At 38.7% G+C, this 19,566-nt stretch overlaps 1 protein-coding gene across 1 annotated transcript in view; it reads right to left on the reverse strand.

Moving 5' to 3' along the window:
- Positions 1-280: 280 nt before the first annotated feature.
- The window catches only part of LOC128989792 (F-actin-capping protein subunit beta), a 32,394-nt gene continuing 13,108 nt past the window's right edge, over positions 281-19,566 (reverse strand). Inside the window, exon 6 of the mRNA XM_054411840.1 lies at positions 281-1,804. The gene's annotated coding sequence lies outside the window, so the exon portion shown is untranslated. The remainder of the gene's footprint in view (positions 1,805-19,566) is intronic.

The following is a 19,566-nucleotide window of genomic DNA, read 5'->3' on the forward strand; positions in this document are numbered from 1 at the left end:
TGAAAACCACCAAAATGGATATGTCCACTCAAACTTGAAAATTGTGACGAAAACAAAACTTTCTCCATATACTAATAGGGGGAGAAGGTAAAAAACACTGTCACAGGTTTGGTTGTGGGTGGGGGGGGAGTTCAAAGGGGAAATCGGAGACGTTGGGTAAATACACAACTTATGTGGTTCTATCACATATAAGAATACAGCTTTCTACCAAATAGCTGTGAAAATAACCTTCATCTACTGTGCTACTTGTACTTAGACTGCTAATAATCAAACCACTAAATTATTGGCAAAACAATTAACTTTATTAAGATATTCCATTGTTTATAAAAGTAGCTTATTTTACACAACATACTTCCCTCAGTAACAATTAACTTAGGGTAGAACAATAAATAAATAATACTTATGAGCAAGTTAAATTAAAGCATACTTTGGAGAAATGCAATTTAAATATGAATGAGGCGATTTTTACTGAAATATTTAATACTATTATTGGCTAACATTTGTCTGCTTATCAAGTCAGAAATACAATTAGAAAATACAGGTCATTACCTTAATTTAAATCTTTTAATGTGTGCAGGAAGTAACAATACATTTTTAATTGACTGTATATTTTATATATATTATTTTTTTTACTATTTATTTACCATGGCAAAAATGTCTGTATTTAGACTGAAATATAAAGTATATAGCCAGTATTCGGAAGGTTATCAATGATTTTATATTCATATTTTTTAAAATTAGAATAGGGACTACATTTTCAGATTTACATTGAGTTGTGTGATTAAGGTGGAAGTATTTATTAAGATAGAGATGATAAAACTGACATGATACTTTTTATGATAAACCATACAGCGTTTAATTTTATACAAAGTAAAGGAAAATCAGTTTCAGTACAAATAGAGCACTTGTTTTATCAATTAGAACTAAATGTATTACAGTATGTGTGATAGTGTGTTTAAAAGTTTTGTTAGTATTATACTTTACACAGCATCTACCAGAAACAAGTCTTTCGATTAGTTAGTTAAATAGCTTTAAATTTAATGTTTAAAATATTTAACGGAAAAACAAATTAATGATGAGTTAATTGGTGGATGGAATAAAATGCTTTTTACTTACAGAGAAAATAACCTCTGCAGTCGTTCAACTAAATATTAATGTTAACATACTTATACATAGTAGCACACTTGCGTTTAAGGCAAAGCAAGAACAGCTTTACCTCTAAACACAACAAGATAAGAAAATAATATTGTATTATTTTTATAAAATATATTTATATATATATATAGCTAAAAATTTACAAATATCATATATAATATTACAATATAGTTGATGCAGTTGATCACTTCTGTAACAGAAACATCATTACCACTGAATCCCTGATACCCCATACGTCATCTGGACACAATAACAGTTGGTATGTATTTTGAGTTTGTTATTCTTGCCTTTTAAAAATAACACAAGGGATTATCCCTCAATGCTATTTTGGATTTCATAGAGATACATCTTTCTTAAAAACTGGCTACTATGAATATTTTTTTAAATTACACTATAATAACCATCTCTAGTTTTCACTTGGTATTTTCTGGGGTATAGAGAATGTTGACGTAATTTTTAAAACTGGCATACATGCCAATGTAAATTGTATTGATTTTTGAGATAGTTTATAACAAGACGAGGTTTAAGGTCCAGAACATGTGCGAATAACATTATTGTGCTGTTTATAAACAAGTCCTTTGTTTGGGATTGCACATATTTGGGGGCTGTTGACACCTATCATCCCCGGAGATAATGCTCTTCTCTAGTCCTGCAACAAACAAATAAGAGCTTGATACAATTCCATATAGCATGTCAAAAATTTATATAACACTTAATTCTCTGAAACCAAACATGATCCCTTGTACTATATGTCGGTGTAAGAAATGAGTACTGAAAGAGAAATTGTGGAGGGACAGAAGAAGATGGAGAGGCCTAGTGAACACCCAGACCCGGAGATAACCAGAACGGGAGAGGATATATATTGAGAAATTAGTATAGAGTAGAGATTGAGAAATGAGTATAGAGATTGATAAGTAGCCTAAGTGTAACAGGCCTAAATGGGGGAGGTTTCAGAATGTATTGTAACCAGGTTGAACTACTAAAGAAGACCTCCAGTACCTGGTGTTAGTATAGGGAACGAATCACTTTATTAGTTGATAAAAACATACAATTACCACAGAACAGCCTTTAAAAGTTAAACAGCTAGACGTTGGCTGTTGAGCGGAGCCCTAGTTGCGGCACTAACCGGCAAAACATAACCTTACATAAACTCTCTGAAGTCTAAGATCGCAGACGACGTCAGTGCAGAAGCCAATTAGGTTGTTAGGTTGTTTGGTTGTTCGTCTCAGTCTGCGGACATGCTCCGGGAGGAAAGAGAGGACTGATCACTTTTCCCCCCTTTCGGCATGGGTAAGCATGTAAACTCACCTTAAAATATTCATTTTAGGCTAGGCCTATTCTACAAATGTTTAAAGTTAATAAGTTAACAAAGATATGGATTACAAAATGTGTTTTATTTAAACAAATGAACAATTAACATGCAATGAGAAAAGGCTTGACTTTACAATGAAAGGATTGACAATGGTGTATGGGGTTGAAATTAAATTGAAATAAAAAATAAATTTGAATAATAACTTAAAGGTTTAAATAATTTAGATGTGACATCTCTCAGGGTAGGGTGTCGTGCTGGCTTGAATGCTGATAATTAATAAATTTAATAGCGTCCAAATAGGCCTAATTAAAGTGTTAAATTTACACAATCTTAACAATGGAAAATCTAATTTTGGTGTTGTCCAAAAGGTAAGTCCAATTAGTACAAAATTTAAAAGAGTTTAAAGAAAAGTTTATACTTAATTTTGAAGATGAAGATTGAGTTGAGTCCTCTTGAGGTTTAGGCTAAAAAAACTGTGATATAACTTGAAACTGGTCTTCTTGATGAATGAATTTGATTTAGGTAAAATTTTGAGTCCTTCTTCTAACAATTTCAACTTCTCAATGGCTTCCTTCTCTCTCAATTTCAATGTTCACATCACTGATTGTTGAACACATGGGATCACTTTCACTGCTTCTTAAATTTTGATTCCTTAAGGACTAATTTTGAAATGATATTATAAGAAATTTTGATGTATTGCAATTCTCTTACATATTAAATAAATTATTAGGTTGTGGGCGTTGTAAAAATATATATATAGGCTATGGATGAATATTATTAATGATTAATTGAACATAATGAAATTATATAAATTAGGAAAATGAATATTAGGACACTCTTTCTGAGGAGTGATTATTAGGTGTATGAATAGAAGTTAACATTTTTAAAAAAACTTAATATTAAATAATGAATGAAATGAAATGAAATATTACAATTTATCTCCTCAGAAATTTGTATGATATGGAATGAAAGACAAATTTCGAACGAATATGAAATGGAATTCATGAATCATTTAGTATGAATTATACAGGGTAATTATAAATGATGGACCCATTTTTAATGCTTTATAACTTTTTAACTATTAAACTTACCGCTATAAAATACACATCAAACGAAAAAGCAACTCAAAAAGTTTACGCCTTCCAAAGACACATCATTTAACAAAATCGATCCAACAGAACTGTAGATTTAATTGTACAAAGTTAAAAAGTAATCTCCAACTTTTTTTACCACTAGAAATTTGGAGGTTACTTGACGTTTTTGCAAATAACTTTTAAATGGTGAGGAAATCGACCAAAGTGGAAGGTAATATTCCGAAAGAGAATAAAATTTCCCACAATCTACTATTATGCATTTTTTGAAAATACTCAAGAAAGGTACCAAAAATTGCCTCAAAATGAAAAAAAAATTTAAAATCCCCGTCTTCAATGTACAAACATAGCAAACATTAAATTTCACACTTTTTTATCTTAAGCCAAATTTAGGCTACATTTATTGAGTATTTTCAAGATATGCGTAATAGTAGATTGTAGGAAATGTTATTCTCTTTCGGAATATTACCTTCCACTTTGGTCGATTTCCTCACCATTTAAAAGTTATTTGCAAAAACGTCAAGTAACCTCCAAATTTCTAGTGGTAAAAAAAGTTGGAGATTACTTTTTAACTTTGTACAATTAAATCTACAGTTCTGTTGGATCGATTTTGTTAAATGATGTGTCTTTGGAAGGCAAACTCTTTGAGTTGCTTTTTCGTTTGATGTGTATTTTATAGCGGTAAGTTTAATAGTTTAAAAGTTATAAAGCATTAAAAATGGGTCCATCATTTATAATAACCCTGTATTTAAAGCTAGTTATGGGTCACATTAAATGATTGATAATATTGGATGATGATGATTAGAAACTTCTTAATCTAAATGTACATAAACACAGGAACAAACATAAATGGGGAAATTAGTGAGGGTTAAGATAGTTCATGACCTGACACAGGGGAATAGCAATAGAAGCAATGTTAAGGATATGTTTTCACAGTTTTCACTTGGGAAATGGGGAAAAGGGTACACACACTCGCGATTAAGGTTCATGACGATCTTCTCTAATATACAATTATTACACTTGATGATAATGAAGTGATTATAGGATTTTATTTACACAATGTTTTGAGAGTTTATGTTGCCGAGATCTTCTTCATCATTTTCTATCTCCTCTTCTACGATCATTTTGAAGCAGATATGTGATAAGGTCTGAATAAGATATCTTCATTCTTCAGAGAAAACGTTTTTACATTTTATTTAATTGTTTGATGTGTTTGGTGATATGTATTAATCTCCTCAAATGTCAATGTGCTGTCTAAGATATCTTCATTCTTCAGAGAAAACGTTTTTACATTTTATTTAATAGTTTGATGTGTTTGGTGATATGTATTAATCTCCTCAAATGTCAATGTGCTGTCCTTTAGTGGATTACTTTGTTGATCACTGAAGTTGTGTGTTGTGCTATCATACTCATATATATTATATTATTATGGTACTTATCGTACATCATATTATAAAAATTATCATTTATATTATTATTTGGCCTATGGCTATTATTATTAACTACTATTTGACATATTTGTCTTTCATGATGACACAAATTAAACTTCACTGTAACATTATTATTGTTGATTTGCATATTGATTTCATTTGTATTAAATTCAAATCCATTTTAAGGGCGGATAGTACATAGAATCTAAGGATGACTGGCTTTATTAAGTTAGAAACTATTAAATATCTTATTATTCATCTTCTAAGAGAAAATTGTTTTTATCACATAAGTATTTCGGCACCGTATTCAATGAAGAATCAGTTGGCAACATAAATCTTTCTCGGCCATAATCTACAACGACGAGTGGTTTTCCGACCTCTGTGGAGATTGCGGAAAATGAGAGCTTGGATGGTGGCTGTTTAGTTGTGGATCAATGGGTGGAGCAATTGGGGCATTAGGCAAGTTGGGATTTTGCCTAAACATCGCACATATTTGGTTTTGTTCCTTAGTAGGATGATTCCGATTATAATTGTAGTCTTGGCCATAGTTCCGGTCCGGGTAGCGGTCACGCTGATATGGTTTGTAGTCTCGGTGCACCCGTTGGTACTGTTGGGACTCATTACCATTGCTTCTGTTGTATCGGTAATTTTCTGTTGTATCGGTAATTTTGTTGATTCCAATGATGTTGGTTGTTCTGTGCATAGTTATCGCTGTTATGGAAGTTCTGGCGGTTCATCTTAGGCACGTAAGCTTGTTGGTTAGTAGATCGATCATGGTAACGTTGCGGGTTCTGTATGTTAGGGCTAGACGGTCTGCTGTTCTGGTGACTGTTGTTGTAGCTCTTAACTTTCTTCGGTCCGTCTTGAATGTCATCCTTCTGTAGAAGTCGTTCCATGGCTCTTATTGTGGTGATATTTTGCACATTAACACTGTCCTGGATGATTGAATCGAATCGCTCTGCCAATAATGATACGATCTCCTCTTCACTTAAACTAGGGGAGATGGATTGCAATAAAAGTACACGTTCCGTTAAATATTCCGTACGGCTCAAGGTTCCATTAGCTCGATATTTTTCAGACTCAATCTTGGCTTTTATTCCTCTTTGGACGGCTTGACTCCAATATTTGCACTCAAATTCCTTAGCAAAATGGTCCCAATCAAGAATGTCTGATCTGATTAGTTGCAACCATCGGGATGCGGGTCCTTCAAATGACGTTTCCAATAGGTCTTTAAGGTATTCGGTTTGATCGCAATTCATATTCCTTTCGATTCCTCTCTCGTAATATCGCTTAAGTTTGTGCAGATATTCCATTGGGTTACCGCTTCGTCCATTAAATTTCGGCAGTTGACGATCATTGTTCTCATTACCACTACAGATTACTTGAATCGCACCTGCTTGTCCATTTATTGGGTTAGCTTGCTTTAAGTTGTTTACTTCAGACTCACATTTGATTAAATTTTGGTTGAGAGTTTGAATTTCAAGCTGCTGTGTTTCAATTAATCTAGTTTGTAGGGTGATTTTAGGCAATACTTCATTTTGTAGGGCAATTAAATTTATGTTTGAGTTACGCTCATTGTCAAGTTGTGTTTTAACTGTGATTTCTTCTATTTTCTGCTCAAAATTAGATTTATGTTCTTCTAACTGTGATTTTACTGTAGAGATTATTTGTTCTTGGAATTTGTTCTGCTCTATTTCTGAATTAGATTGTTGTTTTGATATGCTATTAACAACAAATTGCTTCAACTGATTTTGAGAATCTTCAATTTTTAACATTAGCCGATCATTTAATTTAGCTGTTTCTTCAGTTAAAATACTTTGTGTTAATTTTATGGCATTTATTTCTGACTTTATTTCAATTTGACTTTCTCTAGTTTCACGTATTTGTGATTCAAATGCGTTTCTACAAGCTTGGATTTCTTGGTAGGTTTCATTTATTTTATTGTTAAATGTTTGAATTAGTTTAGCTTCAGTTTGATTAATCTGCAGTTTTGTTATTTCTTGGATTTCCGATTTAGTTTAACGAATTTCTGACTTTAATTCAGCAGTTATTTCTTGAATTTCTTATTTAGTTTCACGGATTTCTGACTTTAATTCTGACTTTAGTTCAGCACTGGTTTGTTCAAACTTATTACTCAAGTTGGTCATAAGGTTAACTAACATGTTCAAATCGATTGTGGGTGTCTGTACTGGAGGTTTTGTGACGTTTAATTCATCAGTTGAAGTGTCGGAATGAGTAAGGAGCTCGTGATTCACATTATGAACAGACTGAGACTGTGTTTGAATTATATCAGCTGTTATAGACGGCTGTCTGCAATATCGTCCATCACTTTTGACGAGGTTCGGGAAACGTCGTTTAAGTCCGGCTGCATTCGGCACGACGGCACATTTGTGTTTTTGGTCGGTGGCGTTTCGGCTAGAGGCAGTTCGGGCGGCGGAACAAAGCCGGTTAAAGTCGAATGATCAACGCTGTCTGATTGGTCAATGGATCCGGTGAACGGTTGGTAGTCGTTGAAATTTGAGGCTTCTTCTCGGGTTTGTTGCTGTTCTGCTTGTTGCTCAAAATGGCTGCCGTGTGTTCTGTCATGTATGTCGTCGTCGTCTGAAGAACTCGACAATCTATTCAGAGACGGGTAGTTTCGTTTAGGCCGTAAATTATATTTATTTTCCGACATTTTAATTTAAAATGTGTTAGGTCGTGCGTGGTTATTAAATATGCGATGTTGTTGTGTTGATTATTTTGGGAAACAGGGGCAATTACGGGACAAATTAACAATGCAAACTCTTAAATCTAACAAACTTATAGGCTAGTTATGGTGAGAATTGCAATAAAGTTAATGAGCTATTCAAGCCAACACGTTGGTGCGCCAATTTGTAAACTCACCTCACGATATTCATTTAGGCTAGGCCTATTCTACAAATGTTTAAAGTTAATAAGTTAACAAAGATATGGATTACAAAATGTGTTTTATTTAAACAAATGAACAATTAACATGCAATGAGAAAAGGCTTGACGTTACAATGAAAGGATTGACAATGGTGTATGGGGTTGAAATTAAATTGAAATAAAAAATAAATTTGAATAATAACTTAAAGGTTCAAATAATTTAGATGTGACATCTCTCAGGGTAGGGTGTCGTGCTGGCTTGAATGCTGATAATTAATAAATTTAATAGCGTCCAAATAGGCCTAATTAAAGTGTTAAATTTACACAATCTTAACAATGGAAAATCCAATTTTGGTGTTGTCCAAAAGGTAAGTCCAATTAGTACAAAATTTAAAAGAGTTTAAAGAAAAGTTTATACTTAATTTGTAAGGGTTGATTTTTTACACCTCACCTTTTTTTTATCATATCACGGCTGAAATCGGGAGACAAAAGGTTTTTAACTGAGGATCAGTCAGGTAGTACAAACGACCAAGGATTTTGAGGTTAAGCATGGTGAGGCGAAGCTCAAGTAGTTAGCGCGAGCACCGATGTAGCCGCCGCCGAGGCCGAGTCAGACTGCCAAAACTGGTTTCTGCGCATGACCGGCTCAGACGTGCAACAAAACCACTGGGACCGGGCGCCGACGGACAGTCTGTGCCATTTTGTGACCCAATCAACACGTCTCTCTCTAAGGTATAGTGCCTACTTGATATCATTTTATGATTCAGGGAAATTAGTAGTTTTACGTTTTGATATTCACAAACGATATTGATTAATTGATTTGCGATAATTTGTTCACGATAAACGAGGTTTTCGATTTTGATCAGTGATCAATTGGTATTTTTTGCAATTTAATTTAGATTTTAAATTGTGAAATAATTAGTTTGAAGTTAATGAAATTTTGCCGACTAGCAATATCAAATCCAAACGAGTTAGCATACACTAGGCTATTGAGGAAAGCAAAAGTTGAGCAAGGCCAATTGAGTATTCTAAAGGATTTTTACCTACACATCTTATATTACATAACCTCTGTGTCACCTTCCAATATCCCTCCTTTTGCTGAAGCATAAGCAGCATCCTTTGGGCAGAACACGCTACTCAATTACCTAAACCCTCTTGTATCGCAGTTAAGGAGTGATTTAATAGGTTAAGCCTTAGCCTAGTTGTTATTGAAGAACTATATAATTTGAGGGTGACAATAGCCTAAGCTTGTGTAATATAACGTCATATAAACTCAATGTTGCCTTCCAAACACCTCTCCTTTTGCTGAAGTATAAGCAGCATCCTTTGGGCAGTGTACGCCATTCTATAGCCTACTACCCTATCTTGTATGCTTAACGAATTTCTGGTACTTAATTCAACGTAGAGAGAGTTACGAGACACAATTAATTAGCTATAAGGTGTTTACGATTTAATAACGACATAACCTATTTGCCACGCACAACACAACAGTGTTCTGCTCGACGTTTTGTTATTATTTTGCGTCTGGTCCGAACTATCGATCGTATTGAAATCTATAGCTATCGAAGTTAACACCAATTCTACTACCGGAATAATAGTTTATATTTAGCCGTTGATTATGGTTGTTAGTGATTGGATCCTCGACATTGACTAGCGATATAGCATTTGATTTTGATCTGAATAGCCGCTAGCTATAATAGCCTAACAACTGATTGGTTAATAACATCTTTATTTCGTATAATAATAATACTTATTATTATTATCCAACTTGATTGACTTGAACGATTGCGTGAATATAGATAGCTGTTTTATAAATAGCCTAGGATAGCTGTTTTAGTGCTCGCATAGCTAGCGTTAGCCTGTTGATTATTTGGGATCATTAAAGGATAGTGGGGGGTCTTAGTTATCCAAATTAACCTACCGTAACCTATCCTAGATTGCTGAAGTATATTCAGCATCCTAGTTAGCTGTACAGGCTATCTACCCTTAACCTTTTTGTTGTTTAGAGCGCATTTGCGTGGGTTTAGGGTCGCGAACGAGGTTCATACGGGTGTTTAGGTAACGATTAACCTACCGTAACCTATCCTAGATTGCTTGAAGAATAGTCAGCATCCTAGTTAGCTGTACAGGCTATCTGCCCTTAACCTTTTTGTTGTATAGAGCGCATTTGCGTGAGTTTAGGGTAGTGAACGAGGTTCACACGGGCGATTGGGTGACGATTAACCTAACGTAACCTATCCTAGTTTGCTGAAGTGTATTCAGCATCCTAGTTAGCTGTGCAGGCTATCTATCCTTAACCTCTTTGTTGTTTAGAGCGCATTTGCGTGGGGTTTAGGGTAGCGACCGAGGTTCATACGGGCGTTTAGGTAACGATTAACCTACCGTAACCTATCCTAGATTGCTGAAGTATATTCAGCATCCTAGTTAGCTGTGCAGGCTATCTACCCTTGACCTTATTGTTGTTTAGAGCGCATTTGCGTGGGATTAGGGTAGCGAACGAGGTGCATACGGGTGTTTAGGTAACGATTAACATACCGTAACCTATCCTAGATTGCTTGAAGAATATTCAGCATCCTAGTTAGCTGTACAGGCTATCTACCCTTAACCTTTTTGTTGTTTAGAGCGCATTTGCGTGGGTTTAGGGTAGCGACCGAGGTTCATACGGGCGTTTAGGTAACGATTAACCTACCGTAACCTATCCTAGATTGCTTGAAGAATATTCAGCATCCTAGTTAGCTGTGCAGGCTATCTACCCTTGACCTTATTGTTGTTTAGAGCGCATTTGCGTGGGATTAGGGTAGCGAACGAGGTGCATACGGGTGTTTAGGTGACGATTAACCTACCGTAACCTATCCTAGATTGCTTGAAGAATATTCAGCATCCTAGTTAGCTGTGCAGGCTATCTATCCTTAACCACTTTGTTGTTTATAGCGCATTTGCGTGGGGTTAGGGTAGTGAACGAGGTGTATACGGGCGTTTAGGTAACGATTAACCTACCGTAACCTATCCTAGATTGCTGAAGTATATTCAGCATCCTAGTTAGCTGTGCAGGCTATCTATCCTTAACCTCTTGGTTGTATAGAGCGCATTTGCGTGGGGTTAGGGTAACGATCGGAGCGTAGCAAGGTTTAGTTTGATCCTATAACCTTTGACACCGATCCTAGTTTGCTCGAAGAACATTCAGCATCCTAACTAGCTGTACAAGCTATCGAACCTAATTCTTGAAATAGACTCTAACGCGAGAATTAAATTGACAGATAACACTACACATAAATTATACACGACAACGTTTTCTCTTGCGTCTGATAGGGTAACGATGATGAGTGAATAGCGACAACTGGTTCGCACATTTCACTGAGTTACCCTATCATTTCAATAAAGAAATTTGATTGAACACAGACGATTGATACTCTAGATTATTCGAAACGAATTTAATATTGAGTGGAATTTCAGAACAACAATATTTTGTTGATTCATATCGACCCCTGGAATTTTAAACCCAGCACTGCTGAACTATCTTTGGTAATAAGATAACGAAAACGACACACACACAGAAATTCCCTCACATATTTATGGCGCCCGAACAGGGACTACTGAATAAGTAGTTATTGTCGAAAATTTGGAAATTGTTGAAAGAAAAGTAGAAATTTGGATTTTAGACGATTTATTTGAGGAACAACGATGTTCTATCACGTAGAGAGATTCCTTAGACCATTCAAGATTCTCCTGGCATTGAATATAATGGAAGAAGGCGACAACGGGAGCGCTTCGTCACAAGGAGGCGAGCAACAACCTATCGCTACGGTCACGACCTCGTCTGGAGGAGCGGACCTACGGACATCCACTACTACGACTACTAGCTCTACGGCAGCTGGAACAGCTCAACGACCACCCTCGGATACAGAAGTAAGGGTCAGCTGGGTCTACAAGTTATCAAGATCGCAGCTTGAAGACGAGCTAGGCAAGCTGGGAACTGTACCAGAAGGAAACGCTAATCAGCTTAGAGCAGAACTTGTTCGACGGTTACGACAACGGGCTGGAAAGGAGGCGATTGAAGAGGATGATGAGTTCCACCACGCATCTCAAGAAGCACCAGCGGGTGCATCCTTAGAGTTAGAAGCCGTCAGCATCCGAGAACTTCTGGGTCTTCCACCTGATGCTGATTTTAACGAGGTCAGACGGCTGATGACACAAGCTTCAAAGCCACGCCAAGCGACCTTGTCAACTACACACCAGACAGCTCGATCTATTGTGGAGGTTCCCGAGAGGCGAACCTCGATGCTTACTCCGATAAGGATGAAGTCTTATGCCCCAGTCTTCACACGCACTCAATCAAATGATGAAGGTGGTTTGGCAGAACAATTGGATTTTGGCTTTAACCACACGAGTGGACGCGAAGAGCCAACGGTGGCAGGTGACGTAGATTCACCGAGACTGTCGAACACTGCCTCCCTTTGCAATACCGTTAGGAAATGGAATTTGAGATTCGATGGAAGGAAAGAATCGGATGCCATCTCCTTCTTAGAGCGTTTGAATGAATTGATGGAATCGTATAGTGTGACCCCTGAGTTGATGTTGAAGGCGTTGCCCGAGCTATTGAAAGACAGTGCGATCCTATGGTATAGGAATAATCGAGAATTCTGGGGTGACTTCATGGACTTTGTCAGGGATTTTCAAATCCAGTACTTACCTCCCGGCTATCTACTTCACTTAGATGACGAAATTAGGAAGAGAACACAAGGCGAAGGGGAGTTGTTCAAACCCTACGTCGTAGCCATCTCGACCTTGATTCGAAGGAGAGGAGGATATTCGCAACACGAAAAGTTAGACCGAATTTATAGAAACATGCACCCGAGCTATAAAACATATGTTCGTAGGCGAGACTTTGTAAACTTGCCAAGTCTGATCAAAGTCGCTGAAGATTATGAGACCTGCTTGCGAGAGCGAACTGAATATACACCCCCACCGAACCCTGCCCAGGCGTTGGTACCCGAAACTGCCTATCATGGGCGAAGCAGATTGGCACCAAAATTATCACATCACACAGCAACAGTTGAATCCACGACCAGCAACCAAGTTAGATGTGAACCTATGAATAAAGATCGATATACGGCGAGGAACATGGGTGAAAGGGAGTATCAGAATCGACGATACTACGATGGTGAGAGGCGACCAGCCGATTCGAGGACATGCTGGAACTGCGAGAAGACGGGACATACCTTCAGTTTCTGCAAGGAACCAAGAATACTCAGATGTTTTAACTGCAAGAAGCCAGGAGCGAGAACAACAACTTGTGACTGCTCGAAGTCGGGAAACGAGAGACGGACGATGGACCACGGAGGTCGCCGGAGTCCGAGAATCGACTAAGTGCAACGACCCCCAACTTCCAGTTAGGCACCATTCACTGTTATGACTCAGAGAAAGTGACGAAAGACCTTAGGCCGTACGTTTAAGGTTTCGATGTTTGGTAGAGATTTTAAGGCACTGATTGACACTGGTTCCACGATAAACTTGATAGGAGACGAGGTCGCTGATTTTATTGAACGGATGGTGCAACCAGAAAATCAAGAAGTCAGGGTGTCCATGGCCAACAACTCGGAAATGACTTTAAATAAGTGTTTTACCCTGCCATCCACAATAAGAGGTGCGAACCATGAGCTAAAAGTATTCTACCTTCCTGGGTTAAGCACACCTATAATCTTGGGCATGGACATAATAAGAAAATTGAACGTATTAGCCGTGAAAATTGAAGAGGATTTCCTAGGCCCATGCCGGACTGTTCCGAGTGTCAACGATTCTACACATCCGTCAGGGAAACGAGCCGAGATAGAAGACACTACAGTTTGTGGGCTGGAGCCTGAACCCTCTCGTGCTTATAGTGTTCGAGTGGTTAGTCAAGATCATCCAAACCAGACTGCTGCTACTCGATTTGATGGGAAGAAATTGGCTATCCCGAATACCCCTGCACCCCCACCGAAGAAGAAAGCGCCAGCGAAATTTGAAGTGATACCTACGAACACTCCGAGAGCCGAGTCCGATGAGAATCGACCCAATCGTCCAGCAAGAAGACGAGGGAAAAGACGAACTATGAAGATCCAGATACTCGGGACGAACGAGATCAAAAGGATCAATATTCGAAAGTTGGGACTTGTCCCCTATCACCATGGCAGTGAACCATTGGAGAGATCTCAGTTTTGTTTTGATATTAAGAAGTTTCATTTCCTTACTCCTTAGAAGATTGAAGATGTTTTAAGATCTCGAGAGTAGGATCTCATCGAAAGACATTGAATTTGTGTTTTAGTTTGGAAGAATTTGAATTTTGGTTTAGAAGAAGTTGAGAATGTTTTTTTTTCTTTTCTGTTTCTTTTTTTTGTTTCCGCGAAGTGAGTGGAGGATGTAAGGGTTGATTTTTTACACCTCACCTTTTTTTTATCATATCACGGCTGAAATCGGGAGACAAAAGGTTTTTAACTGAGGATCAGTCAGGTAGTACAAACGACCAAGGATTTTGAGGTTAAGCATGGTGAGGCGAAGCTCAAGTAGTTAGCGCGAGCACCGATGTAGCCGCCGCCGAGGCCGAGTCAGACTGCCAAAACTGGTTTCTGCGCATGACCGGCTCAGACGTGCAACAAAACCACTGGGACCGGGCGCCGACGGACAGTCTGTGCCATTTTGTGACCCAATCAACACGTCTCTCTCTAAGGTATAGTGCCTACTTGATATCATTTTATGATTCAGGGAAATTAGTAGTTTTACGTTTTGATATTCACAAACGATATTGATTAATTGATTTGCGATAATTTGTTCACGATAAACGAGGTTTTCGATTTTGATCAGTGATCAATTGGTATTTTTTGCAATTTAATTTAGATTTTAAATTGTGAAATAATTAGTTTGAAGTTAATGAAATTTTGCCGACTAGCAATATCAAATCCAAACGAGTTAGCATACACTAGGCTATTGAGGAAAGCAAAAGTTGAGCAAGGCCAATTGAGTATTCTAAAGGATTTTTACCTACACATCTTATATTACATAACCTCTGTGTCACCTTCCAATATCCCTCCTTTTGCTGAAGCATAAGCAGCATCCTTTGGGCAGAACACGCTACTCAATTACCTAAACCCTCTTGTATCGCAGTTAAGGAGTGATTTAATAGGTTAAGCCTTAGCCTAGTTGTTATTGAAGAACTATATAATTTGAGGGTGACAATAGCCTAAGCTTGTGTAATATAACGTCATATAAACTCAATGTTGCCTTCCAAACACCTCTCCTTTTGCTGAAGTATAAGCAGCATCCTTTGGGCAGTGTACGCCATTCTATAGCCTACTACCCTATCTTGTATGCTTAACGAATTTCTGGTACTTAATTCAACGTAGAGAGAGTTACGAGACACAATTAATTAGCTATAAGGTGTTTACGATTTAATAACGACATAACCTATTTGCCACGCACAACACAACAGTGTTCTGCTCGACGTTTTGTTATTATTTTGCGTCTGGTCCGAACTATCGATCGTATTGAAATCTATAGCTATCGAAGTTAACACCGAATCTACTACCGGAATAATAGTTTATATTTAGCCGTTGATTATGGTTGTTAGTGATTGGATCCTCGACATTGACTAGCGATATAGCATTTGATTTTGATCTGAATAGCCGCTAGCTATAATAGCCTAACAACTGATTGGTTAATAACATCTTTATTTCGTATAATAATAATACTTATTATTATTATCCAACTTGATTGACTTGAACGATTGCGTGAATATAGATAGCTGTTTTATAAATAGCCTAGGATAGCTGTTTTAGTGCTCGCATAGCTAGCGTTAGCCTGTTGATTATTTGGGATCATTAAAGGATAGTGGGGGGTCTTAGTTATCCAAATTAACCTACCGTAACCTATCCTAGATTGCTGAAGTATATTCAGCATCCTAGTTAGCTGTACAGGCTATCTACCCTTAACCTTTTTGTTGTTTAGAGCGCATTTGCGTGGGTTTAGGGTCGCGAACGAGGTTCATACGGGTGTTTAGGTAACGATTAACCTACCGTAACCTATCCTAGATTGCTTGAAGAATAGTCAGCATCCTAGTTAGCTGTACAGGCTATCTGCCCTTAACCTTTTTGTTGTATAGAGCGCATTTGCGTGAGTTTAGGGTAGTGAACGAGGTTCACACGGGCGATTGGGTGACGATTAACCTACCGTAACCTATCCTAGTTTGCTGAAGTGTATTCAGCATCCTAGTTAGCTGTGCAGGCTATCTATCCTTAACCTCTTTGTTGTTTAGAGCGCATTTGCGTGGGGTTTAGGGTAGCGACCGAGGTTCATACGGGCGTTTAGGTAACGATTAACCTACCGTAACCTATCCTAGATTGCTGAAGTATATTCAGCATCCTAGTTAGCTGTGCAGGCTATCTACCCTTGACCTTATTGTTGTTTAGAGCGCATTTGCGTGGGATTAGGGTAGCGAACGAGGTGCATACGGGTGTTTAGGTAACGATTAACATACCGTAACCTATCCTAGATTGCTTGAAGAATATTCAGCATCCTAGTTAGCTGTACAGGCTATCTACCCTTAACCTTTTTGTTGTTTAGAGCGCATTTGCGTGGGTTTAGGGTAGCGACCGAGGTTCATACGGGCGTTTAGGTAACGATTAACCTACCGTAACCTATCCTAGATTGCTTGAAGAATATTCAGCATCCTAGTTAGCTGTGCAGGCTATCTACCCTTGACCTTATTGTTGTTTAGAGCGCATTTGCGTGGGATTAGGGTAGCGAACGAGGTGCATACGGGTGTTTAGGTGACGATTAACCTACCGTAACCTATCCTAGATTGCTTGAAGAATATTCAGCATCCTAGTTAGCTGTGCAGGCTATCTATCCTTAACCACTTTGTTGTTTATAGCGCATTTGCGTGGGGTTAGGGTAGTGAACGAGGTGTATACGGGCGTTTAGGTAACGATTAACCTACCGTAACCTATCCTAGATTGCTGAAGTATATTCAGCATCCTAGTTAGCTGTGCAGGCTATCTATCCTTAACCTCTTGGTTGTATAGAGCGCATTTGCGTGGGGTTAGGGTAACGATCGGAGCGTAGCAAGGTTTAGTTTGATCCTATAACCTTTGACACCGATCCTAGTTTGCTCGAAGAACATTCAGCATCCTAACTAGCTGTACAAGCTATCGAACCTAATTCTTGAAATAGACTCTAACGCGAGAATTGAATTGACAGATAACACTACACATAAATTATACACGACAACGTTTTCTCTTGCGTCTGATAGGGTAACGATGATGAGTGAATAGCGACAACTGGTTCGCACATTTCACTGAGTTACCCTATCATTTCAATAAAGAAATTTGATTGAACACAGACGATTGATACTCTAGATTATTCGAAACGAATTTAATATTGAGTGGAATTTCAGAACAACAATATTTTGTTGATTCATATCGACCCCTGGAATTTTAAACCCAGCACTGCTGAACTATCTTTGGTAATAAGATAACGAAAACGACACACACACAGAAATTCCCTCACATATTTATGGCGCCCGAACAGGGACTACTGAATAAGTAGTTATTGTCGAAAATTTGGAAATTGTTGAAAGAAAAGTAGAAATTTGGATTTTAGACGATTTATTTGAGGAACAACGATGTTCTATCACGTAGAGAGATTCCTTAGACCATTCAAGATTCTCCTGGCATTGAATATAATGGAAGAAGGCGACAACGGGAGCGCTTCGTCACAAGGAGGCGAGCAACAACCTATCGCTACGGTCACGACCTCGTCTGGAGGAGCGGACCTACGGACATCCACTACTACGACTACTAGCTCTACGGCAGCTGGAACAGCTCAACGACCACCCTCGGATACAGAAGTAAGGGTCAGCTGGGTCTACAAGTTATCAAGATCGCAGCTTGAAGACGAGCTAGGCAAGCTGGGAACTGTACCAGAAGGAAACGCTAATCAGCTTAGAGCAGAACTTGTTCGACGGTTACGACAACGGGCTGGAAAGGAGGCGATTGAAGAGGATGATGAGTTCCACCACGCATCTCAAGAAGCACCAGCGGGTGCATCCTTAGAGTTAGAAGCCGTCAGCATCCGAGAACTTCTGGGTCTTCCACCTGATGCTGATTTTAACGAGGTCAGACGGCTGATGACACAAGCTTCAAAGCCACGCCAAGCGACCTTGTCAACTACACACCAGACAGCTCGATCTATTGTGGAGGTTCCCGAGAGGCGAACCTCGATGCTTACTCCGATAAGGATGAAGTCTTATGCCCCAGTCTTCACACGCACTCAATCAAATGATGAAGGTGGTTTGGCAGAACAATTGGATTTTGGCTTTAACCACACGAGTGGACGCGAAGAGCCAACGGTGGCAGGTGACGTAGATTCACCGAGACTGTCGAACACTGCCTCCCTTTGCAATACCGTTAGGAAATGGAATTTGAGATTCGATGGAAGGAAAGAATCGGATGCCATCTCCTTCTTAGAGCGTTTGAATGAATTGATGGAATCGTATAGTGTGACCCCTGAGTTGATGTTGAAGGCGTTGCCTGAGCTATTGAAAGACAGTGCGATCCTATGGTATAGGAATAATCGAGAATTCTGGGGTGACTTCATGGACTTTGTCAGGGATTTTCAAATCCAGTACTTACCTCCCGGCTATCTACTTCACTTAGATGACGAAATTAGGAAGAGAACACAAGGCGAAGGGGAGTTGTTCAAACCCTACGTCGTAGCCATCTCGACCTTGATTCGAAGGAGAGGAGGATATTCGCAACACGAAAAGTTAGACCGAATTTATAGAAACATGCACCCGAGCTATAAAACATATGTTCGTAGGCGAGACTTTGTAAACTTGCCAAGTCTGATCAAAGTCGCTGAAGATTATGAGACCTGCTTGCGAGAGCGAACTGAATATACACCCCCACCGAACCCTGCCCAGGCGTTGGTACCCGAAACTGCCTATCATGGGCGAAGCAGATTGGCACCAAAATTATCACATCACACAGCAACAGTTGAATCCACGACCAGCAACCAAGTTAGATGTGAACCTATGAATAAAGATCGATATACGGCGAGGAACATGGGTGAAAGGGAGTATCAGAATCGACGATACTACGATGGTGAGAGGCGACCAGCCGATTCGAGGACATGCTGGAACTGCGAGAAGACGGGACATACCTTCAGTTTCTGCAAGGAACCAAGAATACTCAGATGTTTTAACTGCAAGAAGCCAGGAGCGAGAACAACAACTTGTGACTGCTCGAAGTCGGGAAACGAGAGACGGACGATGGACCACGGAGGTCGCCGGAGTCCGAGAATCGACTAAGTGCAACGACCCCCAACTTCCAGTTAGGCACCATTCACTGTTATGACTCAGAGAAAGTGGCGAAAGACCTTAGGCCGTACGTTTAAGGTTTCGATGTTTGGTAGAGATTTTAAGGCACTGATTGACACTGGTTCCACGATAAACTTGATAGGAGACGAGGTCGCTGATTTTATTGAACGGATGGTGCAACCAGAAAATCAAGAAGTCAGGGTGTCCATGGCCAACAACTCGGAAATGACTTTAAATAAGTGTTTTACCCTGCCATCCACAATAAGAGGTGCGAACCATGAGCTAAAAGTATTCTACCTTCCTGGGTTAAGCACACCTATAATCTTGGGCATGGACATAATAAGA

Source organism: Macrosteles quadrilineatus, unplaced genomic scaffold (assembly GCF_028750875.1).
Source record: "Macrosteles quadrilineatus isolate MER2022 unplaced genomic scaffold, UCM_ALF_1.0 Scaffold_3__2_contigs__length_128488019, whole genome shotgun sequence".
In the NCBI taxonomy this organism is placed as follows: Eukaryota; Metazoa; Arthropoda; class Insecta; order Hemiptera; family Cicadellidae; genus Macrosteles; species Macrosteles quadrilineatus.